The sequence below is a fragment of the Gopherus evgoodei genome, chromosome 15 (assembly GCF_007399415.2).
Source record: "Gopherus evgoodei ecotype Sinaloan lineage chromosome 15, rGopEvg1_v1.p, whole genome shotgun sequence".
NCBI classification, from domain to species: Eukaryota; Metazoa; Chordata; order Testudines; family Testudinidae; genus Gopherus; species Gopherus evgoodei.
This window is the reverse complement of record NC_044336.1, coordinates 4,153,922-4,180,212: the sequence shown is the minus strand read 5'-3', so window position 1 is coordinate 4,180,212 and position 26,291 is coordinate 4,153,922. Positions and strand designations below refer to the sequence as shown.

The window sequence follows — 26,291 nt, the reverse complement described above, 5'->3', positions numbered from 1 at the left end:
AGTGGAAACACTCCCTGAAGGAGGGGCCTGGAGGAGTCTTTGCCTTTATTGGGGAGTTTCCCTGTGTCATGCTTCCTTCCCCATCTCTGCCACATGTCCTGGCACCACCATGTCCTGGCACCACCAGTGCCCCAGCTGTCTGCTCTGCTGCTCTGTCCTTCCTCTCTGGTTTTCCCCAGAAGAAAGTGCTGCATGAGGTTTCATTGCCAAGTGTGAGGGGCTGTGCCCTTGTCCATCCAAATGTGAGCAAACTTTAGGCCAAGGCGGTTGGACACTGTGTGGCTGCAGTAGGAGTTGCTTCCACTTGCAGGGCTGGCTGATGGGGAGTCAGGCTAAGCTCTCTGGGATGCCTGAGAAAGTTCCATTGCATTTAAAATCCAGCTGGTGTTTTATTATTGGAATGCGTTTCTGCCTGTGCCTTCTGGGCCTGGCTGGGTGGACAGCAAAGCACCAGGAACCCTGTGCACCGGCTGTAGGCCTGACACAAAAAAGCCCACAAGAGGCTGGAGGACTATCTGCCCAGCTGGCCTGAAGCTGCCTCTGCGGAGTCCCCACCCCAACACCCGCTCTTATTGTTCTCTGTGCTAGAGCTACTGGTGCATGAGAAGACAAGGTCTCTGCCCCTCTGTCTATATCAAACCAACAAAATGGCCAGGAAAGCTGAGGAGAGAGGTGAGCAGGGAGATCAAGCCAGGCCAGGAACAGCGCTGTCAGCGTATTGCTCTGGGCCCCTTGGCACACGGACTCTGTGAGAGCGAAGCACAGACACACAGTAAGCACAAGCAAGGCAGACCCACTGGAGCTCACTAGCCACTTGGCCATGTGACAGCAGATCCCTGAAATGCTAATAAACCATCCAGCATGTGATACACTCCTCTTGCCTTCACAGGACAGGTCCAGCTGGGCATGAATAGCAGCAGATGAGACAAGGGGCAGCAATCAATGGGCATCCTTCACTTGGCCTGTTGGTAGCCCGTCGCCTGTGCAGCCTTCGTACATGAAGCAATGGCTGGGGAATTCAGAAGGTGGCGTGAAAGGCTCCATAGGGGTTATTCTACTAGGGGGATTGGCAGGAAATCCCACAGTCTCTGTGTGGGCGACAGCTCCCATTGTGCAGAACAAAGCATGGACTCGCAGCACTTGCCTGTGCAGCATTTAGAGCTCCTAAATCCATCTTTCTTTTCGCGCTGGCTGTGCACAGCCATCGAGCATACACATAGCATGGAGGCTGACTGGAAGTTCTGATTCCAACACACAGTTTGTCCTTTTCATGCCCGATTAAGATGTGCACAACAGAGATGAGACCCAACATTTTTGTCTTCCATGTTATTAATTACTAGCAGCTTGGGAATCTGGCAGTGCAGCAAGAGGGCCAGCTCAGACTTTTCCTACAGGGCTTACTCTGATGCAATGCCGCTTGATTGATCAAAGTGGCCTTGAGGATTGATGTGCGGTACATTAGAAGTTCTGTGAGGTTCCAGACTTCAGGCTTTTGAGTCATGTCAGTGATGCTCTGGAAATGTGCTAGGAGAGAAAACAGACTGCAGGTCATGGATTCCAGAAGATCGAATTGCAGGGGGAAAAGCAAAGTAGTAGGCTTCAGTCTGACACCTCCACTGGGTCTGGGGCAGAGCAGACGTGCTGCAGGAAGATGTGTGTGCAGAATCATCTCTGGGGTAACAGGCTTGGAGATGAGGCTTTTCACACTAGTGATGTCTGGGGAAAGTGTCAGTGTTTCTGAGGGAGATTAGCAAACCAAGACACAGGGTCCAAGCAAATGTCTGATGCCACAGGGAGCACTGACAGGCATCCAATAGCACAGGACAGTGCTGATGGGCTCAGAGCAGGTATCCAATCATAGAATATCAGGGTTGGAAGGGACCTCAGGAGGTCATCTAGTCCAACCTCCTGCTCAAAGCAGGACCAATCCCTGGACAGATTTTTCCCCAGTTCCCTAAATGGCCCCCTCAAGGATTGAACTCACAATTCTGGGTTTCACAGGCCAATGCTTAAACCACTGAGCTGTCCCTCCCCCAATAGCATAGGGCAGCTCTGATGGGCTCAGGGCAGGTATTCAGTAGCATGAGGCAGTGCTTATGGGCTCAGGGCAGGTTTCCAATAGCACAGGACAATGCCGACAGGCTCAGGAAGGTGTCTAATAGCATGGGGCAGTGCTTTTGGGCTCAGGGCAGGTTTCCAATAGCATGGGGCAGTGCTAACAAGATCATTTAGTTTGTGCATCTTGAGTGTACTGAAATGAAAAGAACAAGAGTGACCTTTTTTAAAGACTCTGTGTTATTGGGTATTGTATCACCTTCTGCCCTCCAGAAACATGCTCCCACCTGCTCCCTACACACACACCCACTACTGCCCAGACAAAACACATGAGCATTCACACTCTACTGCCTAGGATAACTCCTCACCCCCAACCCCCCCCCCAATTGTACATATTACTCATGTTCAAACACATATGCGCGCACACACATAATTCCATGTTAAACATGCACAATAATGCATAAGGGAGGAAAGTAAATGTATTTTAAAGAGTGAAATGAAGATGAGAAGGTGGGTGAGGTAATAGTGTGTATTGGACCAACTTCTTCTGAACTCTGTGTAGCTCAAAAGCTTGTCTCTCTCACCAACAGAAGTTGGTCCAATAAACGAAGTTACCTCACCCACCTTTTCTTTCTAACATCCTGGGACTGACGCGGCTACAACATCACTGCCTGAAGGTGAGAATCCAGGGTCATATGGAGAAGTAGAATGGAACCACTAGGACCTCCACAGAGCACCATCACTTGTTGCATACTCAAGCTGTCCTTACAATCAGTCCACAGGCCTGGCCGCTGGGTTGCCGCCAGAAGCATTTAGGAACCAGGTGACATTTGGTCTGCTCCTGTCCAGGCTTTGCAGTAAGACCTGCTCTGTGTTCAGGCCTCACTGTTTTGCAAGAGCCAGTCAAAGCAAGAGGTCTCTCAAGCATTATTTGCAATGTATTGTTTTATACAACTCCATGCGTGCTGCTTTTCAATATCCTACGTAATGTTTAGTCACATTTAATAACAATAAAAGTCTCCTTCATCGTCTCACCCTGGAAAATGGGACTGATTTGACTAAAAACATGGAATGTGAATAGTTCATGGTCTTCTCGCATTACAGGAGATTTATCACATCTCTTGCATAATTTAATCTCTACATCTGTGGGACACAAATGTTTTACATTTCTAACATTTATGGGCAGACATCGAAAACATCTGTGCAGACCCAAAGCACAAAAACATCTGGAAGATGTCTCTGCCTTTTTATGACACATGTATCATGATCTTTTGCCTGGAACAAGTGTGCTGCTAGTAGCTCTATAAGTTTGTTACCGGGCTTCGCACTGGGCTTTGACAGGCACAGGGAAAACCATGATAGGCTCTGATGTTTAACCCATCACTGACAGCAAAGCGGCAGTTAAGGGAGTTTCCCACCCCATCCATGCTGAGAGAGCCGAGACTGGAACCTGAGCAAAACACAGTGTTCGCTGTTCGCACTGTTGAGTGTGTGATTTCTGAGGAAGTTGAGATTTTGACTTTTCTGCTGAGGACCCCAACCCCTGGTGATGAAATGGCCAGTGTGAGTTTCCCCACCTCCGGGCCATTGGCCGACCATCCTGGGGCTTTGAGGGTCTGGGAGCTGAGTTCTGCTCTTATCATTTAGCCGTCAGTGTCTCTGCAGAAAAATACCCCAGCTTCCCAGTGCGCTGGCTCACAGGCCAGCTGAGACTCGCTGCCTTCTCCTCCTGAAAATATTGTACTGGGAGAACTTCAATCAGTGTTTAAATGGATTCACTGACCCCACTGTGTAGACGCTTTGATGTCACACATACAGTGCCTTACTTGGGTTTAGCTTAATTTCATCAAGAACCAGTTTAAGCTAAACTGAAACAAGCCTGGAATAAACCAGAATAAATACAGCCACACAGGAGTTTCCCCCAATCAATTAATCAATTTAAAATCATCCCTTAAAACAAAGCGGTGCAGCTTTTGCATCCCACCCCCTGCATATCCTGGTCTGCACTCAGGACCAGCATCAAAGCTATCCCACTTGCTGGATCCAAGGGCCTTTGATTCCCCGCCCTGCTCCCTGACTGCATAGACCTGGGGTGTGGTGCAATCTAGGACCAGTTCTAGGGGGGACACATGAGTATTTTGAGGCTCCTAGATGTTGTTATTGAAAAAACAAACAACTTTCCAGGAATCAAAGGAGTAGATTTTAAGAGCTTAAAAAAGTAAGATTTGGGGATGGACTCAAGGTTTTGCTGTGATTTATAATTTATACAAAGGATGACGACTCTCTGATCTGCTGCTGCTCCGCCACTTAACATTGGCTAACTTTTTACATATTTTGGCCTTTCTGACAATAGTTTGGAGACCATTTGGGGGACAAATCTTCCCCTGCCAGTAGTGCTGGACCCACACACAGCAGCCAGTTTCCACCTAGAGCTCCGGGAATAATGGGTCTTTGAGTTCAGGAACCAAACAAAAATAAATAAATAATTGTTTTGGGGCAAATTAAATATTTTAATTTTGGGTTTCTTTTTTCTTTTTTTCTTTTTTCTTTTCAGATGAATGTAGCTACAGTTGGAAACAAAACATCATTTCAGTTTCTTCAGTTTTTTCCCCCCCATTTTCTTTTCGGCCAAAACTATTCACTGAATTTGATCCGAGTTATTAAACTATTGGCTGAAAAAGAGGCGCACACTTCAAGTTCCATCTGGGATGAGCCACAGGAAAACGTTACTCTGAGACTGTGTCTAGATTCAAGGGCCAGCTAGGGTCCATAGTGTAGCCACTTTCTACATTGACAGAAGGGGTTTTCCATCAATGTAGTTAATCCACCTCTCTGTAAGGTGGTAACTAAGTCAACAGAAGAACCCTTCCATTGACCCAGCTGCATCTACATTGGCATCTACATTGGCAGTTAGGTCGATCTAACTATGCCATTAAGAGCATAAAATTTGTCATAGCCTCGAGCGACATAGCTAGGTCAATCTAATTTGTAAGTGTAGACCAGGCCTGAGTAATTCCCGGAGGCAATGCAGCTCTTTTGAAAGAATACAGGGAAGACTCCTCCTCCATGGAGGACACTGGAGAGGAGTGTGCTCATGGGCAGTGATGTTCTGTCACCTGGAGACAGACAGAGTTTGTGGCTGGTGGAAATGGCTTCTCAGGTTTCCCCCACAATCCCAGGGACAAAGAGGAAGGGTTTGTCTTTCTGCAAATGAGGACTGCTTGGCTTTGGGCTGGCTTTGCAGAGGCATTTCTACCACAGGTCAGGCTACATCCTAGGGACTGGCTGGGGTTCATGTGGATGGGCAGAGGGCATGCACCCATCCCAACACCTCTGGATACCTGAGTTCTGGAGGGGCCTAGCCTGCCAAGTGCCATATACTTCCAAACAGGTTCTGAGCATCAGCAAGAGCTGAAAGCCCTGAGTAACTCACAGCACTGGTGTCTCCACCCACCCTGGCTACAGAGGGCCGAGGCAGAATGAAGAACAGGCACCTTCCGCTGCCCAAATCCTCCTGCATGCACCTCCTAGACCTGCCCCTTATTCCGTCCCTCTTACTCCCTCTGCCTCCATCCTGGGACAAGTCACTTTGGAATCCTGTTTCCCTGAGTCTGCCATCAGGCCTGGTGACTAGCCAGGCAGGGGCAGGCAGTCCCTAGTGGCACAGGCTGGTGCAGTGGGCCCCATGGCCTTTCCTGGTCCATATATCTCTTATCCTGGCAAGTGCTCTGCCAAAGGGTGTCTGGACAGGTTGATCAGCTGGCCCCTGTTCTGTGATCCTAGAAGCCATGGTGCTGGGAAGGTACCTCCCCTGTGCAGTTCCTACATCCCCAGGACAGGTGTTTTGCTCCAGTGGCACTCCCATGGCCTGGTGTCTCCTTTCACAGTTCTCCCCCAACAGCACCCCAGGGACAGCCCCAGTCCTCAAGGCCTGACTAAGGTCACCCCACCAGCCAGCCTGCCCCAGGAATGCAGGCAGTTTGGCATTGGTTTAAAAATCCACTTGAGTGAAACCAGCACTGCCTGTATCACAGACTGGGTCTGTAGGTGAGTCAATGGGAGCCTGATCTGGGGCGGTGCAGACACGCAGGGAGACAGGAGAGTGGGTCACTTCCTCCCACCAAAATGCACTGCATCCTTTCTTAGTCTCAGCCCTGCATTTGGCCCCTGAAGTGTACAGAGGCTGAGGCTTGGGCAGCAGCAGGAGCAGGAGCAGAGCTTTGATGTCCATGCCATGCACCTCAGGTCCAGCCAAGGCCACTGGTGTAACTTGCGGCACAAGGAGAGCTGAGTCAGAAATGTTTTATTTGCCCACTAACTTTCCTGATGACAGCAAACATTTCTTCTTTCTCCTCCACATTGTGGAGGTTTCACAGAAAACACACTTTGCTTCTCTTGGTTTTTGGCAATCAAAAAGTGTTTGTGTTCCAAGTTTTCAGTTTTTTGACAATCCCCCCTCAAAAAAAATTTTTCAACCAAAATGGACATTTGTCATGCAAAATTCCAGTTTGTTGAAACTGCCATTTTCTATCAAGAAAACATTTTGATGGGAAAAGTTTGCCTAGGTCTAGGGACCAGTGCAGTCTGCTGGCAGCTCCAGTGCCCACCAGTGCTTGTAGCCTGGACAAACAACCCATAACTCATACATTTGGGATGCGTTCGAAGGCTTGCGACTGGGGTGTCTCCGTTGTTCTTGCTCTGAGCCGTTCCAGGAAGCCTCCCCCGGATTCTTGGCTCAGGCCTGGCTCGGTGATCTGGCATTGACCCCCTGAAAGGCACACGGAGACTCATTATCATCTGCTGACCTTACTCCTGTTTTCATTCCTCATGACAGGAATCTGCACAGTGTTTCATTCAAACAGAGGAAACACATTTATTGCCCTTTCTACAAAATTCTGATGTTACAAAGCCACGTTCAGAAAGCCAGAGTGACTCAGTGCCTCTGTCTCCACAGGCTGGGCTCAGAATAGTTTATGCTCTTTGGTTGGGAAAACATCTCTGAAAATTCCTACTGAGAAAACAGTTCTTTTCTATGAGCTGGACTTTCACGGAGAGCCTGTTGGACTAATATCAGGTCAGTCAAAATATTAGGTCATGAGAACAACAAGTTCTGTGAGGAAAAGAGCTTCTCTGCTGTTATTTGCTTGTTCAGAAAATAGCCCTGGATACACCTCCATCTCCTGGTCACCAACATGCAGGCCCTATCTAGACTGGAAGGGACCTCGGGCTGGCCACCTCCAGAAAACTCATTAGCTAACATGTTTTTGCACCATTTTTGTTTCCACCAGGTGCCAAGAAGTGTTAATTAGCAGATATTAGCTAACACTGGTGCTAAAGACACCTCAGCTTCCTAGTCTAGATCGGTTCAACAGTACTGCAAATTCTCTGCTGTCTAACCCTGCCTGGGCATGGACTCATGCACACAGCAAAGGACAGTTTACCACAGCCATGTGGTAACCATGGGATTGGGGCCCGGGACAGGGTGTCCCATGGAAAGTGTAGTTCTGACAGGCAAACACTGGCTAGTTTGTTGTTAGATGAGAACAGAAAACTGGGGGAAGAAAGCAAGTTTGATTTCAAAGTGCATGAGACAGCCAGTAGATGAAGCTGAGCATTATGGGGCCCGCTGACCTTGCTGCATGAGCAGAGCGTCTGTGATATGCGGGATTGTGCAGCACACAGAGGCAGACGTTTCCTTGAGTCAGTCAAATAGAAGCATTCCCGTCACTAATAACCTTTCAGCGCTCGGACCCCATCTTTAATCCCGGCTTTGATCTGCTCCCTTCCGAGCATTGAGGACACACTCTAATTGCTGTGCAGAGTGCTTCAGCAGAGGTTCACCCCGCCGCAAACGCCTTTGCACACAGTTCTGTCTGCTTCATCAATAGCTGGCTAAGAAGTCTTAGCTTAAAAGCTCTCCAGAGTTAGCTCAGGCTCTGTAAACCAAGGAAATCAAGATTAATTTCTGTTCACATTGTCTAAGGTCCCAGGTCTCCTAGCTGACACTGGGGAGCCCTTTAATTGCCATGGTACGAATGAGTAGAGGCCTGCCTTTTTCATCTCTGCCCCCCTGAGCCGTTCACCTGGGCAGATGTGCTGTACCTTTGCGACAGTGCTCTTTGATTATGTCATGTGGAAGGGTTACTGCATTGCTCATGTGATACAGCCAGGAGCCTTGGCTAAGGCATTGCATCAAAGTTTGTTTGGGTTTTGCAGAGGTGAAGGGGCGAAGGATTTTTCAATGTAAGTCTTCTCAGGTTTGTAAATAACTGGTTCAGATATACTGGGCTGATTCTGATCTCACATGGCTCTCACACTGGTGCAATGCCATTGATTCCAGCAGAGTTATCCTCACTGTTGCAAATGAGATCAGAATGCAGTTTAGAGACTCAGGACAGGCTTGCTATAAAAGAGCAAAATACTCTCTACCAGCAGGGAGCGCTGGAGCACAGGCGGGTTGCTGGGGCTCCACATCCTACGCTGTATGGTTCTGGCACTGGCCTTGGGACCTGCCTCAATGATTTGCACTCAGAAGCAGATCTAACAGGAAAACAGTATTATTTTAATCAAATTACTGCTCCAGGCAATGCTGCTTAGAGTGCCCCGAAGGGTAATGCATTGTGATGGAGACGCTTTACTGCCGTAAGTGCAGTGAACTATTAAATCATGTCAGGAAACCCATTCTGAACAGCTTCAAACATAGGTGCCAGTCTTGAGAGTTTCTTAATTTCCAAAATATCATAGCAGAGCAATTTACATTTGCATCCTTGCAAAATATCAAGGAATATAGTTTCAATATGCAGCACGTAAGGCCAAGTCCAAATGGTCAGCCCTGCTAAAAAGAATCAGTCACTTGCTCTACTGCTGCACCAGCCTGGTTCTTTGACAGCAATCTGCGGCCTTGGATGATACTGGGCTGACAGATTTTTGCTTTCTGCCGCACAGCTGACTTTTCCGGCCAGTGACAGTAAAAGTCGTTAGTCAGGCGGCAAGCAGTTTGAACCAGTCCGAGACGCCCATGTGAGATGCGTAGAAGAGAAAATATCTTTGGGCAAAATGCATGTGGCAGAACGTTCCAATTCAGGGAAAGAGAAAGCCTCTATTTTTTCCATGTGCTTATCCATAGGAACATTAGTAGCTTTGCATGCTACCTTTGTCCAGATTCAGTATGATTGTATGTTACCCCACGTCCTGTGTACAGAAACATTGCATGTTCCTTTCTCTTGCTCATGTTCTCTGCTACTGGTGGGGTTTACAAGGAAGGCACACAGCTTCTACAGTGAGGGGTGGCTTTGTAACCCCCCGAGGCAGAGAGCTATCCCACTTTCATTAGGAAGAGAGTTGGAAATTCAGAACTCAAAATCCTGCCTCTTCTCTTAAGAGACTTGTGTATCTTTCATGAGCTGCGGATGGAATAAAGTGCTGTCATAACTAGAGTGGATTCACAGTCTCACCCTGTCCTCAAAATAAAGCTTAAGGGAAGCAGTTACAGTTCAAGTGTTTAAGTGGGTGCCTGTATAATTGAATTTCATGCTCATTCTTTCCCTCTGAAGTGGTGAACACAGGCAGTCATTTGAAAGGGGAAAAAGTGCTGCTCAGGCCCTCTGTGAACTTTCCTGAATTCAGCAGAGTTTAATAATTGGCTGTGCCGGTTGCTAACAGGACTGTTGCAGGGGAGATTGATGGGAAAGAGGGTATTATACAGAAATCTCTCTTGGAACAAGGGCTCTGTGAAGTTCTTTTATGCCCAAATGACCCTGAAATGTTTTGCACGTGTCAAGAAGTGTTGCACATGTGCACATTAATTGCAGCCTGTACTGTCACTGCGTAGGCAATAGAGCAAAAACCATAAGCCAGTCTCCCTGCCATAGTGGCCTTTGTAACGTGCTTTGATGTCTTCAGATGAAAGGCTTCATGTAAGTGCAATGTATTACAATTATTTGTGATCAAAGTGTGATCATTGTAATCACAGAGCTGAACAATGAGATGGGATCTGCTCAGGACCAGGATTTCACCTCCCATGTACAATCAGTTCCAAAAGGCCAGACCAGCTGATCCACCACCGGAGTCCTGCTGGTTTGAACATTCCCTTCCTTTTGGCACTCACCTTTTTCTGATGACACCCCTAAACCCGTGCTTTAATGACAGCAGCAGCAACCAGGTGGGGCTCAGAGCTGCAAGGTTGTTCTAATTGCATAATGAGATTTAGACTAGTGGAATGTACTAACCAAATGGTACCAAACAGACTGCAGCTCCAGAGTCACTGCTCCACATTTGCTTCCGATTATTTCTATTAGGGATTTAGGTAATTTTATACATCAACCTTGATTATCTTCAAAACTGGATGGATGGCAACCAGAGATGTGATTGGTACATAAGAACATCAGACTGGCCATATTGGGTCAGACCAATGGTCCTTTCAGGCCAGTATCCTGTCTTCTGACAGTGGCCAATGCCAGGTGCTTCAGCGGGAATGAACAGAACAGGTAACCATCAAGTGATCCATCCCTGGTTGCCCATTCCCAGCTTCTGGGAAACAGAGGTCTGTCCTGGCTAATAGCCATTAATACACCTATCCTCCATGAAATTATCTAGTTATTTTTGAACTCTGTTATAGTTTTAGCCTTCACATCGTCCTCTGACAAGGAGTTCCACAGGTTGACTGTGTGTTGTATGAAGAAATACTTCCTTTTGTTTGTTTTAAACCTGCTGCCTGTTAATTTCATTGGGTGACCCCTAGTTCTTGTGTTATGAGAAGGAGTAAATAACGCTTCCTTATTTACTTTCTCCACACCAGTCAGGATTTTATAGAACTCTATCATATCCCATTTTAGTCATCTTTTTTCCAAACTGAGAAGTCCCACTCTTTTTAATCTCTCCTCATATGGAAGCTGTTCCACACCCCTAATCATTTTTGTTGCCCTTTGCTGTACCTTTTCCAATTCTAATATATCTTTTTTTTTAGATGAAGCAACTAGATCTGCCCACAATATTCAAGATGTGGGTATACCAAGGATTTATATAGAGGCATTATGTTATTTTCTGACTTACTATCTATCCCTTTCTTAATGATTCCCAACATTTTGTTAGTTTTTTTGACTGTCGCTGCACATTGAGTGGATTTTTTCAGAGAACTATCCACAATGACTCCAAGAAGTCTTTTTGAGTGGTAACAATTAATTTAGACCCCATCATTTTGTAGGTATAGTTAGGATTATGTTTTCTAATGTGCATTACTTTTCATTAATCAACATTGAAGTTCATCTCCCATTTTGTTGTCCGGTCACTCAGTTTGGTGACATCTCTTTGTAACTCTTCGCAGTCTGCTTTGGACTTAATTATTCTGAGTAATTTAGTATCCTCTGCGACTTTTGCTACCTCACTGTTTATGCCTTTTCCCAGATCGTTTATGAATCTGTTGAACAGCATTGGTTCCAGTACAGATGCCTTGGGGACACCACTATTTACCTCTCTCCATTCTGAAAATTGACCATTTATTCCTAACCTTTATTTTCTGTCTTTTAACCAGTTACTGATCCATGAGACAACCTTCCCTCTTATTCCATGACAACTTACTTTGCTTAAGAGCCTTTGGTGAGGTACATGGGGCACTGGTCACTTGCTGGAGGATTCTCTGCAGCTTGAGGTCTTCAAACCACAATTTGAGGACTTCAATAACTCAGACGTAGGTTAGGGGTTTGTTATAGAAGTGGATGGGTGAGATTCTGTGGCCTGCATTGTGTGGGAGGTCAGACTAGATGATCATAATGGTCCCTTCTGACCTTAAAGTCTATGAATCTATGAACCTTGTCAAAGGCTTTCTGAAAGTCCAGGTACACTATATCCACTGGATCATCCTTGTCCACATGCTTGTTGACCCCCCCTCAAAGAATTCTAGTAGATTGGCAAGGCAGGATTTCCCTTTACTAAAACCATGTTGACTCTTCCCCAACAAATTGTGTTCATCTTTGTGTCTGACAATTCTATTCTGTACTGTAGTTTCAACCAGTTTGCATGGTACTGAAGTCAGGCTTACTGGCCTGTAATTGCTGGGGTCACCTCTGGAGCCCTTTTTAAAAAATTGGCGTCACATTAGCTATCCTCCAGTCATTTGGTTCAGAAGCTGATTTAAATGATAGGTTACATACCACAGTTAGTTGTTCTGCAATTTCACATTTGAATTCCTTCAGAACCCTTGGGTGAATCCCATCTGGTCCTCATGACTTATTACTGTTTAGTTTATCAATTAAATTAAATGGTGCACTACTTAATCACTTTACTTGGAGACTACTAGGAAATGTCGGCTTATCTGGCAATGGTGGCCAACTGCATGAGAGGCCATTTCATCCATTTCTTAGGGATCTCTAACAGCGAACATGTGCAGACACAGAACAGGTCATGGACACTCCCGGAGATGATCCGTAGACTAGATCTGTATGATGAACATGAGGAGAAGAGTTAATGCCATACTTGCTTTGTGATAGAATAGATGAAGTACAACAGACCTGTGAGGTGTCTCCTTAGTGATAGGGCAAAGCAATTAGCGGTGGGGTTTGGAGAAGCATCAAGTACATATATTCCTCCCATCTGTCCCAGGTGCCTGAATCTGCTAGAAACCTGATGGGAACAGCTTTTCTATGGCATTGCAGCATTTGTGGATCCATTTGCTGAAGGGCACAGATCTGTACACCTGAGAAATTACTGAAGCTTTGTGAGTCTTGGGAAATGTGGAGGTTTGAGTTGTGGACAAAGGTTGAGGGAAGGGTGAAGAGTGGGGCTGGCTGAGTTTGAGCCTTGAGAGAAACTAGGATTTATATGCTTAAAATGTGTGACACCATATGACTTGTGTGTTCAATTTCTAAAATTATAGTCAAGGATTCATGAAAAAAGGAGAGGAGCTGAAGCTATTTTCTGAAGGCAAACCTATCCTGACAAGTTCAGACACTCCCACCAGCTCAGGAGAGAAACTAGTCAGAGTTGGTGAACATAGCCATGGAGACTAATAGTCCATCCAGCCCCATCTCCTGGGCTGGGGTCCGCAGGTGTTGGATCACCTGCTTTGGAGAAAGGAGAGGTTTAGCTGAGCAGGGTGCCATGGGCAGTAATGGGTGAAATGATAACGGAGTTCCACTGGGAGAGCAGGCTGCCTCTTCTACTTCAGAACAACACTCATGCTTGCTCAGGAGGTTAGGGAGACCTCAGGACAAGCTGTCAGCTGTGATAAGGGTAGATCACAGAAGGTCCCTTGCTTACAAAAGAACATATGATTATTGTAGCTGAGGCAGGCCTGCCGTGGGGCCATGCAAACCTTGGGTGAGCTGAGCTGTGCTTTATTCTTTGTTTTCTATTTTCTCTATGCTTTTAAATCACAATATAAAAGTTGTTTTTAAGAATGACCTGCTGACTGGTATGGGAGGATTTACCCAGCCTGCAAGAGATCAGTTGTGTGCACTTGGCACGGTCCCTTGTTCTCAGTCTACGAGTGGAGAAATCACAGGATTCAACCCCTATGAAAGGTGAGTGGCAAAGGACCTCACAGGAGGTGACTCCAGGAAACCCGAGAAGAGCCAGAGATACAACTGGCTCCTAAAAGTGTAACAAATCTGTTCACCTCTCCCTGTGTCTCCTGTTCTCTTGTGTGGAGGTGTGTGATGCTGGTTTGCACTGGGGCACTATTGTTTCTAGAGATTATTTGGATGGGTTTGTGGTGAAGGCTGGCTGATAAACGGTTTTCTGACCTGGCAAAACTTTTTAGTTATTTACAAAATTTTCCCATCCTGAATTGGGACAAAAAGTTGAAATCTGCATTGTTTTTCAGTTCAAATCAATCAAAATGTTTTACTTGAAAAATTTTAAAACATTTCATTTTGATTTCCACCATTTATTTATTTGTTTTAAAGTACAACTAACTTAAATTTCAAAACAAAAAAGCCCTTCAAACTGGAAAACCCGAATTTCTTGTTTCACACCTGTCCAACAAAATGTTTCAGCAATTTAAAAGAAAAATCTTTTTTTATTGAAAATTTGATTGAACCCGTCCGTTTCCATTGTGCAGTTTTGGTTTTGATGAACTGGCATTTTCTGACAAAAAATGTTGTGCTCGAACATTCCCAGCCAGCTTTACTTACTGGATTTTGCAAAACGTGGGCATGTGATGAAGCCCAAGTAGAAGGCAAGTGTTTTGCAACGGTCCATAGTCAGAAAATAGCTATTAGACAATGCAGTCTATACCTGGAGCCAGTGCTGAACTGTTCTCCCCTGGAGATTGTCTAGTGTTTTGTCCACTAGCTCTACGTGCTCCAGTGGAAGAATATCAGGCCCAGCCCTAGTGGGCCCATCCTACATCCACTACATTTCACTACCAGCAAGTTTTTCTTAAATGTTCCCTTTTTTAGTTCCAGCCCATGTCACCCAGCTTCTCCTCCATGTATCACTAAATCATTCATCTTCCTCATTGGTGCTTACATCCTGCTAACGTTTGTGAGCTGTTCTCGTGTGCCCCTTAGTCGTCACTTAGCCAAGCTGTAAATATTTACTTCTTTGAATCTTTCCTCATATGTCTGTCCCTCTCTCTCTTCTGAATTCCCTCCAATTTGTCAATATTCCTAGTAAAGTGGTGCCAGAACTGAATGCAGTGATGCCCAGTGCAATTACACCAGAGATCCCCGGTGCAATTTCATAGAGCCCTCTCTTCTCTGTGACATGGTACCTTTGCATTGGCAGTGCAGAATTGCCCTGGCCTTTCTTACAGATAGGCATGTTTGCCTGGTCCAGTCACAGATGAATTAGTTTGGCAACTGGTACAATACATGACAACCAGAATGCTGTGTGGATGTACCACATGGTGAATGGCAAGGTCTGGGGCTCCATTGCTGGCTATAACATACGCTGGAAACTGTTTATTATTTCAGACAATGGCCTTTCTGGGGCAGCTCAGGAGCTCTCACTGCTCCACTTTTCCGTTGCAGTACAGAATGTCAGGTCCACGTGTGCTCTCAGCTTTGCTCTGTGGAGCACCAGGACAGAGCACACTTCTGGCTTTTCCATTTAAATCCCCTGCCTGCCAGGGCATGACAATGATGGTGTCCAGAAGATGAGCATTGTAGGGCCCAAAAGGTCCTGGTCTGGATGAGTGCCCCACTGTGCCAGTCACTGTGTGAACACACAGGTGGATGAGCTTCACTTTGGATCCTCAGGAGCCCATTCCGCACACAGGGACGTCGATGGCAAAGCTCCCAGCCATAGGTCAGAACTTTAACTTCTCTTGGAGAATTTTTCACACAAGAGGAATTTTCAAATACTTTCTGTTTCTGCATAAACCCACTCCTCCCCCCCTCTGCCCTCATTTTATTGGGGTTTAAGCAAGGGCACTGGCCTTTACAGCCCATCTTCACATTCTACCCCACGCTGCCATGTAGCTGATTGCAGTAACTCTCTCGCTCCCGCAGCCTGCAGAAGAGGAAGAAGCATGTTAGCTCATAGAGCTTTTTGTTTGTTTGCTTGCCTGTGTGTGCATGTGTCCGTGTGTGTGTGTTCAAATGTGAGTGTGCGTGGGTGTCTATATAGTGTGTGCGTGCCTCTATGTCCATATGTGTGTGCAAGGCAGATGAGTGTGTTCCTGCAAATGAGTGTGTGCATGTGAAATCGTGAGTACTGTGTGTGCCTGATGGTGTATGGGAGTGAGAGCACCCACATGCAAGTGTGTTTGTGAAGCAATGATTTAGGAGACACTAAGACCAAGGAGTGAGTCTTGCTGTAAGTTCTGAACAGGGTGAAGCCAGAGGCCGGAGCAAGTGCCATCGTCTGAGTCCAGCTCCTGCCCTGGTTCTGTCTCCTGCGCTCATGTGCCTCCCTGACTGTCTCACTGTTTTGTTGCAATGTAGCTGTCATGGCAGGCCATGGCCACTGAAAGAGCTGCTCTGTCAGGGAACTTGGGCCTGTCCTATGAGAGACTTGGCAGATCAGGACAGGTATCTTGAACTGAACTCTGTATTTAATGTGAAGCCAGTGCCGAGGGCGAGGCATGGCCTGAGGTGCTCCTGGCACCTGGGTACTCAGCATGCTGCAGTTTGTACCAGCTGGAGCTTTCCCAGGGGTGTGGCTTCCTTCCTGGATGTAATAAGTTGCTCTGTGTGTGGGTCATCATGGCCTGCACTGTGCTGATTAGATGAGATTCAATCACCTGGACTTTGGTGGAAGGAAGTGGGCATTCTTTGCCCCCAGCATGTTTGGGCATCCAGTGGCTGTGAGAAGTCCTGGAGGAACCCAAGGCTGGTCAGCTCAGCAACTGGAGGCCAGATCCCTCGGCTATGCAAGATGCTGAGAGATGGAGAATTCTGTAGTGCTTCCCTCTGCCTAGATACCAAGGAAGGGGGGGGCAGTGCTGCTTGGTGGTATCTCTGCCAGGCATGGAGGGAGCCAGGAGATGGTGCTGTCGGTGCTCTCTTGGGGAGCTGGTACTGTTCAGGAGATGCAGGGCTGGGTGCCATGTGCACAGCACTGAGAGGTCTCACTCATTTTCTCAATGGGCACACACAGATGATGACTAACACAGGGGAGAGGAGTGAAGCTTTGGAGGCAGGGGAACAGCTGCCTAGGCTGCCTGTGGGTGCTCAAGGTGGGGGAAAAGACCAGAGCTATTTTGGCTTCTGGGCTATTTGGTGACTTTGATCAAAAGTCCAAATCTCCTTGGAGTTCAAGTCTTTTGGCCACTAAAGAGCCACTAAATTCAGAGACCGAGCTGGGGTCAGATCTATAAATCTCCTTCTGAATATACATGGGGTGTTTGAGTCTGGGCTTGGGCTAAGGATCAGTGCTACATTAGAGGCATGCATCTCTGGCAGTGGTCCCCAAGGCAGCCTCTGCATTGCACTTGTGGTAAGAAGTCCTGCAGGCCCCAGGTCTGAGAAATTAGATTTTCACAATGAAGGGATTTGTGTGGGCAAAGCAGATCATAGTTCTGCACCCCAGATCTGCTGTAGGGAGAGATTTATTGGCAGTGCTGAGGCCACTTTGATATGCACATCAGTGAGAACAGCCGGCATGCCCTATACTGGACTAGGATCTTCCTGAAAGTTCCAGCCAAAGAGGAGGTTGTGACTGGGATGGGGAAAACTTGAATCCCAACAGGAGTGTATCCAGTCGGTGAGCCCAGTTCACTGCCGAAGGGCAGGCATAGTCTCCTGGCTCATTCTGACAAGCCCTTGTAGAGTATGGATGAAGATAGGTTTCATATTTGATCAGTATTTTATCTCCTCATCTTCCCTTGTTCTACCCCCACTGATCATCTGATGCTTCACCTGTCACAGCAGATTTCCAGAGCAACACCCACACCACACATTGGAGCTGCCCATGCCCCTGTCTGCAGGGAGCTTCTGCAGAAAGAGCAGAGGAAGTCTGTTCATTAGAATAAGAAACCAAGTGGCTACTACATATCTCCACTCCAGCATGGTGACAGTAGTGCTTGGGCAATGCAGTTGTCTACAATGTCCTCTGGCCTGAGGCCAGGAGACAAAGGCCAAGGTTTTCTTTAGGAGAGACCAGGTAGGTGAGGTGATATCTTCTGCTGGAGACAAGCTTGCAAGCTACACAAAAGACCTGAAGAAGAGCTCTGTGTGGCTCAAAAGCTTGTCTCTCTCACCAACAGAAGTTGGTCCAATAAAAGATATCACCATCCCCATCTTGTCTAATACCCTGGGACCAACACAGCTACAACTACACTGCTTACCAGGTTTTCTCTATTAAGTTCTTTTTGATCTTTAGTGGGAACAATGCTGTTGAGTCCTTCTCTCAGCAGGCGGTGTAGACATATTGACAGGGAGAATATGCCTGTTAAAATGTTGCCATTCACTGGGCTGGAGATGTGATTTGCACATGTGCACCTATGAAAAGAGACTAAAGAAACCCATCTCTCAATACACACACAGCCAGGCAGCAGGAGGGGCTCATGCAGGCATCTGCTGAGAAAGAGATCCTTGTTGAGGGATTTCTTGCTCTTTTCACAGCCTTTGATGCAAGAACTAGGGAGCTACAAACAGCGATAGGCAACGGTCCCACAGTGCAGACCTGTGTGTTGGGTGTCTACATAACTGGGCAAGAGTGCCCACTAGTGCCCCTGCTCACAGCAAGGCTCCTCAGTAAAGGCCAGCAATTTGCAAAGGCTACACCAAAGAGAATTTTGGCCCAATGTACCAGTGCTCAAGGGTCCAGATGAGCTGGGGCATGGGAGAGGGAGGGAAAGTATCACAATTTGTTGCATCAGTCCCAGGCATTATTTTATCCTTTTGTATGGCCAGGGCGGTCTGTACCTCCACCCTGCACATGGCATTGTTAAAAGCCTGGAGGGACATAGGGACATCAAAATATGATGGGAGGGTTTGTGAGCACAGGAGTCATGAGGTCCCAGCCTCATGGTTTCCCATCACAAGAGGACATACAGCCACTGCACCTCAAAGGCCTTCCTGTATGTGAAGCTGCTGGGGATGGTACCACTCAGCTGGCCACTCCTGTGCTCCCAGCTGGTGCAGTAACAGTGTGAGAACCTGGCCCGCCCATCTCACTCCCTCACAGAGTCACAGCTGCAGCAATTCCCAGGGCACAGGAGATTAGACAAGGCAACAGGCACTCAGAGCAGTGGCTGCCACTGGCTCAGAAATCATAGAATATCAGGGCTGGAAGGGGCCTCTGGAGGTTATCTAGTCCAACCCCCTGCTCAAAGCAGGACCAATTGCCAGACAGACTTTTACCCCAGTTCCTCAAATGGCCTCAAGGATTGAGCTCACAACCCTGGATTTAGGAGGCCAATGCTTAAACCACTGAGCTATCCCTCCCCCCCAAATATTTTCCTTCTCTGTGTTTCAGAGAATATCAGGGTTGGAAGGTCATCTTCTCCAGCCATCTACTCAAAGCAGGATGAAGTCCCAGTCTGTTTTGCCCTGGATCCCTAAATTGCCCCTCCAAGGACTGAACTCACAAACCTGGGTTTAGCAGACTATATTTAAACTACTGAGCTATCCCTCCCCACGCTGCACACTGAGCCCTGGGTCTGATCCCGGCAATGGCACTTTCTCCTGTGCCTGCTCATCTGCTGTAGTAAAGAGAGTGCGTCTCCTGCAAGGCCCTGGGAGAAGGCTGTTTGCTGCAAGGAACAGCCAGCTAAACCAATGGCTCAGCTGACACTTTTCCTTAAGAAAGGCAGAGCATCCCTGTGCTGAGAGCTGGGTGATGCTGAAGGCAAAATTGATGTCTGCATTGTATTGCTGCCAGTAGACATCTGACCAGCACCCCTACACATGACATTTGTTTGTTCGAATGTAACACAATTCATAGGCTCTGCAGGAGAGTGTTGATGCTGTGACATTAAGCAGCCGATTACTCCTGTGCTTGGCAGGCGCTCAGGCCTGCTGTGATATGGCTCACAACCAAGCCCTTCCACAGCAAAGTGCACTGGTATAAATATGCTAGCAATGCAGGTGACAGGCACTGTGGCTCTGGCTGAGCCTCCATTGCTTTTATGTAATTTATGCTCCGAAAGTAACTGTGCTCAATCTTGTCTGTGTACTTGATTTCTTTCATGTGGTTTCTGTGCTAACAAGATTAAATCAGTTTCAATAGGCACCATTTTAATGGAGATGATAAACTTTTATTGAACTCAAGCACATTAAAATGAAATGTAAGCAATAGGTGACTTTAGCATTAGTCCGAAGACTCTTCCATTCCTGATCAAGCTAGCGGACCTTCCCTGTTAACCCTCATGCCAGCACCTCAGCACGTTTCATAAGCTTAATTAAAATGTATTGAAACTTCTTCTAAAAGGCCTGAAAAATGCTTCCTCCTCTAACACGTAGCAATTCCATTGAAGACTAAAGCAGTGTATTAATAGGAACGGCTCCATGACCCACAGATGTGGCTATGAAACAAGGCATAAACATGGTTAAGTACAGGACTTTACATCTCACACAAACAGGAAAGCAGGGGGTGGGTAATGGGGTGTTTTACAGCAGCTCTGTCTGCTAATCTGTGATCTGTTTGGTCTGCCAGTAGGGTTATTAGGGTGGGTTTATTGAAGAAGTGCCAAAAGCCATGTTGAATAAACTGTTTACACAGGGTAACTACAGGCTGAAAAGCCAAACGCATCCCAAACTAAGCCCCATTGCAGGTTGGAACAAAAATAAACGTCTTGACACTTTGGGCTGGACATTGCTGCTTTGCAGAGTCTGCTCTGTTTGTTGAATATAATAACATAACATTAGTGTGTTTCCCCCTCTCCCTGGGGTTCCTTCCAAAGGTCTCCGGGCTGGAAACATGATTGGATCATTCTGAGCTCCTTGGCTGTCCTTGGAAATGGCTGTGATCATTTTATTCAATGTAAAATATTCACTTTTCAGAATCCCAATAGGAAATAATATCATTCTTTAGGTGTGGGCTGTGCAATGTTATTTTAAAGGGGGACATCGTTTGGTCTCTGGTTCTCAAGGAATTGTAAGAAGGAGGTGATGGGTGAAAGAACAAGGCAGTGTACAGCACAGAGGCTCGAGTCTGGCATGGAAAGAGACTGGGCTTGATCATAAACTCATGGTCACATTTACCTATGGGCTACTAAGCCGGGGACAAGATCCATCTGGTAACACAAAGACAGATCAGGGATACACAAATGATTTGTTACCACTGTTCTGCAGTTGTGTTTAAATTTGACTTGACAGTGTAGAGAGCTGGGCAAAGAGCATTCATCCAAACACAAAAATCAAGGAATTCACGTCTTTTCATGAGGCACTTCTGATTTCTGTACATTTCTGTAACATTCACCCAGCAGAGGAGATACTCCCTATCCATGACCCCACAAAGTCACGGGACCTCCTGATCAACCTCCTCCTGGCCCTGGCTAAAACAGCCATCTATAAAACCAGGGAGAGGAGGTTGGCTGATGGGGTTTCCTGTGACTGTGGGGCCTATTTCCTATCCTCTGTCTGTTCACGCATCCAGGCAGAGTTCCTCTGGGCAGCGTCTGCTGGCTTCCTTGATGCCTTTGAGGAGCAGTGGGCACTGTCTGGGTTTCTCTGCTCGATGTCCTCGTCAGATTCCCTTTGTTTGACCCTTTGACCTCACTCCTGTCCCTGTTATCTCATTAGTTATCCCCTGGAATTATTTGGTTTCCAGGCCCTGTGGATCCTCCCCTTAGGCTGGGGGGAGGGTCCTTTAGCAGTGGGCAGGCTCTGCCCGCCCACCTCCTGGTTCCTAATAGGAACAGAGGAGACAGTTTTCAGACTACAGATGGTCACAAACTCTCCACTACGATTGGTACTATTTCTGGCATGTAATTAGCCATATGGTATTGTTTCTGCTTCCTGACTGGCTGACTGTAACTTTTTAAGTGGAAAATGATGAATGGCAAATAGTGAGTAAGAAAAAATGACTAGTGCTTCTATGGTATCAACTCAAGAAGCCCCAAATTGGAAAATACTTGTGCATTAATATTTGTGAATACCAAATAGTACCATGCCACATAGAGCAAGAAATTAAACAACTGCTTCTACACACATTAAATGGCTGCTTCTTGGAGCTGCTTCTTGGAGCTGCTTGTCTGGGAACCCACAAGGGGAGAGGCAAGTCTTGATTTAGTCTAAAGTGGTGCCCAGGATTTGGTCCAAGAGGTAAATATAGCTGATGCACCCAGTAATAGCAACCATAATGTAGTTAAATTTAAAATCCTTGTAGGGGGGAAATGCCAAAGAAACTCAACACAGGAGCATCTAACTTCAAAAAGGGGTTCCCAGCCAATGGGATTGGGGAGCCAGTGCTTGGGGCGGAGGCAGTGTGTGGAGCCTCGTGGCCACACCCCCCTGCCTAGGAGCCGGACTCCTGCTAGCCACTGCCAGAGTGGAGTGCGGTGTCTGAACAGGTAGGGACTAGCCTGCCTAAGCAGGCAGCACTGCTGACAGGTCATTTAGTGGCCCAGTCGGCAGTGCTGACCAGAGCCGCCGCGACCCAGTGCCTTACATTCCACGACCCAGGGCTGGATTGCGATGTGCAGTTTGAAAACCACTGATCTAGACCTTTCCTGAGAAGTGTTTGTCTAATTTACTCTTAAAAACCTCCAATGACAGAAATTCCACAACCTCCTTAGGCAATTTATTACAGTGCTTAACTATCCTGACAGGAAGTTTTTCCTAATGTCTAACCTAAACTGCCATTGCTGCAATTTCCCATTCTGTATGTGTGCAGCTCATTGTTGCTTCCTAAGTGGAGTACTTTGCATTTGTCCTTATTGAATTTCATCCTATTTACTTCAGACCATTTCTCTAGTTCCTCCAGAAGATTTTGAATTTTAATCCTATTCTCTAAAGCACTTGCAACCCCTCCCAGCTGGTATCACTTGCACACTTTATAAGTGTACTCTCTATGCTATTGTCTAAATCATCAATGAAGATATTGAACAGAACTGGATCCAGAACTGATCCCTGCAGGACCCCACTCAATATAGCTTTCCAGCTTGATTGTGAACTACTGATAATTACTCTCTGTCAACCATTTTCCAACCAGTTATCCACCCACCTTATAGTAGCTCCATCTAGGTTGTATTTCCCTAGCTGTTTATGAGAAGGTCATGCGAGACAGTATCAAAAGCCTTACTTACTTCCGACCTATCCAGAAGGCTGGTTACCCTGTCAAAGAAAGCTATCAGATTGGTTTGATGAGAATTGTTCTTGACAAACCCATGCTGTTACTTATCACCTTATTATCTTCTAGGTGTCTGCAAACTGATTGCTTAATTATTTACTCCATTACTTTCCCAGGTACTGAAGTTAAGCTGACTAGTCTGTAATTCCCTGGGTTGTCCTTATTTCCCTTTTCATAGATTGACACTATATTTGCCCTTTTCCAGTCTTCTGGAATCTCACCCTGTCACGGAGTCCCCGGGCGATGCTCTGGAACAGCTCCCCACAAAGCCAGGCAGGACTTTGGGGAGCCTCCTCTCCCTTGGAGAAGACTTGTTCAGGGCAAGAAGCTCACACGTCTTCACCTCCTGGGTCTCTCCTTGGAGCATTCAGCATCCTCTGCCCCTCCGTGCGCTTCCCACAGTGAGCCCACCCAGGCGGGGTCCTGGGGAAGCCACAGGGTCCTGCACCCCCACTTCGCAGTCAGACATGACTCTCAGCCAGCCAGTAAAACAGAGGTTTATTCAATGACAGGAACAGGGTCTAAAACAGAGCTTGTAGATACAGCAAACCGGACCCCTCGGCCGGGTCCATTCTGGGGGGCAGTGAGCCAGACCCCCACATCTGCCCTCAGCCAGCTCCAGACTAACAACCCCTTCCAGCCCCTCCTCTCTGCTCAGCTCCTTTCCCGGGCCAGGAGGTCACCTGATCCCTTTGTCTCCAACACCTTCAGCTGGCATCTTTGCAGAGGAGGGGCCCAGGCCATCAGTTGCTAGGAGACAGAGTGCCAGGCATTTAGGTGCACTGGCCCTTTGCTCTGCCAGATACTTAAGAACTGCCTAGGGGACACTGAGGCACCAACACAGTATTCAGAGAAAACGTTAAGAACATTCCCAGTTCATCACACACCCATCTTCCACTGACTTTTCAAAGACAATTGCTAATGACTAAGATATCTCCTCAGTCAGCTCCTTGAGTATTTTATGATATATTTCATCAGCCCTTGGTGACTTGAAGACATCCACCTTGTCTTAGTCATTTTTAATTTGTTCTTTCCCTATTTTAGCCTCTGATCCTACCTCATTTGCACTGGCATTCATTAAGTTAGATGTACAATTCCTACTAAACTTTTTGGTGAACACTGAGAAGAAGAAGGGAGGGATTTGATAGCAGCCTTCAACTTCCTGAAGTGGGAGGTTCCAAAGAGAATGGCACTCGACTGTTCTTAGTGGTGGCAGATGACAGAACAAGGAGCAATGTCTCAAGCTGCAGTGGGGGAGGTCTAGATTGGATATTAGGAAAAACTATTTTACAAGGAGGGTGGTAAAGCACTGGAATGGGTTAGCTAGAGAGGTGGTAGAATCTCCATCCTTAGAGGTTTTTAAGGCCTGGTTGAGAAAGCCCTGGCTGGGATGATTTAGTTGGGATTGGTCCTGCTTTGAGCAGGGGGTTGGACTAGATGACTTCCTGAGGTGTCTTCCAACCATGATATTCTATAATTCTATGAACAAATAAGTCATTTAGCGCTTCTGTCATTTCCACATTTTCTGTTTTTGTCATTCTCCCCCCACCCCCCATTGTGTTACAGGACATTCTGTCCTTGGTCTTCCTCTTGTTTCTCATGTATTTGTAGAATGTTTTCTTGTTATCCTTTATGTCTCTAGCTAGTTTAATCTACTTTTGTGCCTTGGCCTTTCTATTTTGTCCCTACATACTTGTGTTATTTGTTTATATTCATTCTTTGTAATTTAATGTAGTTTCCACTTTTTGTAGGGCTTTTTTTTGAGTTTCAGATAATTGAAGATCTCCTGGTTAAACCAGGTTGGTCTCTTGCCATACTTTCTATCTTTTCTGCACCATTGGATAGTTTGCTCTTGTACCCTTAATAATGTCTCTCTGAAAAACTGCCAACTCTCTTGAACGGCTTTCTCCCCAAGCCTTGCTTCCCATGATATCTTACCTACCAACTCCCTGAATTTGCTAAAATCTGCCTTCTTGAAATCCACTCTCTTTATTGTGCTGTTTCCCTCCTCCCATTCCTTAGAATCATGAACTCTACCATTTCATGATCACTTTCTCCCAAGCTGCCTTCCACTCTGAAATTCTCAACCAATTCCTCCCTATTATCAAAATCACATGTAGAACAGCCTCTCCCCCAGTAGCTTTCTCCCCCTTCTGAAATAAAAAATGTCTCCAATAGATTCCAATAACTTGTTGGATAATCTGTGCCCTGCTGTGTTATTTTCCCAACAGACGTTGGGGTAGTTGAAGTCTCCCCTCACCACCAAGTCCTGTGCGTTGGATGATTTTGTCATGGGCAGCAGGTATAATAGGCTCAGCCTCCCCTGTTGTTGCCGCTGCCATTGGAACCCCAGTTCAGGGGTTTTGTAGGGAAGATTTTGCTTTATTGTGCCCTGTGCAGGTTCTGGGGTGGCTGAGGTGGTGGAATGTACTATTCAGCTTCTGAGGTTCATCAGTAATCTCCCTGGACTCCAGAGAGATTACTGATGAACTGAAGAAGCTGAGTAGAAAATACCACCACCTTAGCCACCCTGAAACCTGCATGGGGCATATCAAAAGCTTCTCCGGGAACAGACGCATTTCCCTGGGGAGACTTGGGGTCTGGGGAGGGGAGGCACGGTGTGGCTGTGGTTGACCCAGGTCTCCTCCAGGCAGGTGAGGGCAGGGTCGGGGCACCTCTGGGCATGTGGGGGCTTGTGGCTCCAGTCACAGGGAGGGCAGGGGAGGAGCCAGTGGCTAGCCTCTCTGAAGGGGGGCTCCACCCTCTTCTTCCTGGTTAGGTGGTCTGTAGTAGATCCCTATCATGACATCACCCTTGTTTTTTACCCTTTTATCCTTACCAGAGACTTTCGACAAGTCCATCTCCTAATTCCATCCTAACCTCAGTTCAAGTGTATACACATTTTTATATATAAGACAACATCTCCTCCCTTTCTTCCATGCTGGTCCTTCCTGAGCAAACTGTACCCTTCTATACCAATATTCCAGTCATTCATATTATCCCACTAAGTCTCTATGATGTCAACTATGTCATAATTGTGTTTGTTAACTAACATTTCAAATTATTCCTGCTTATTCCTCATACTTCTCACATTAGTGTACAGATATCTAAGATACTGAATTGATTTCCCCACTATGTTGTCTTTTGTCTCTCCCTTGTCCCTGCTATAATGGCCCATGCTCCCCACAGATTCCGACCCTTCTCCGAGGTCTCCATGTTTTTGACTTACCTATGGGCTTTTGTCACCTGCCCGCATCCAACCTAGTTTAAAGCCCTCCTCACTAGGTTATCCAGTCTGTATCCAAATATGCTCTACCCCTTCCTCAGTAGGTGGACCCCATATCTGCTTAGCAGTCCTTCTTCCCAGAACAGCATCCCGTGGTAAAGGAAGCTGAAGCTCTCCTGGTGACACCATCCTCTCAGCCAGGCATTCACCTCCAGGATGAATCTGTCTCTGATGCATTCACCTCAGGCATTCACCTCAGGATGCATCTATTCCCTGAAAACATCCACTCATTGTGCAGTGGCAATCAAAAAAGCTAACTTAATGCTAGCAACCA

The 26,291-nt window shown here is 46.7% G+C and overlaps 1 protein-coding gene and 1 long non-coding RNA gene across 6 annotated transcripts in view; both read left to right on the top strand.

Annotated features, from left to right (window-relative positions):
• The window catches only part of MYOCD (myocardin), a 506,444-nt gene that overhangs the window by 106,074 nt on the left and 374,079 nt on the right, over positions 1-26,291 (top strand). The window lies entirely within an intron of this gene.
• LOC115635803 lies at positions 1,459-26,219 on the top strand. The gene is made up of 3 exons (XR_003996691.1): positions 1,459-1,469; positions 18,973-18,981; positions 26,062-26,219. It is a non-coding gene; the product is annotated as an uncharacterized LOC115635803 (long non-coding RNA).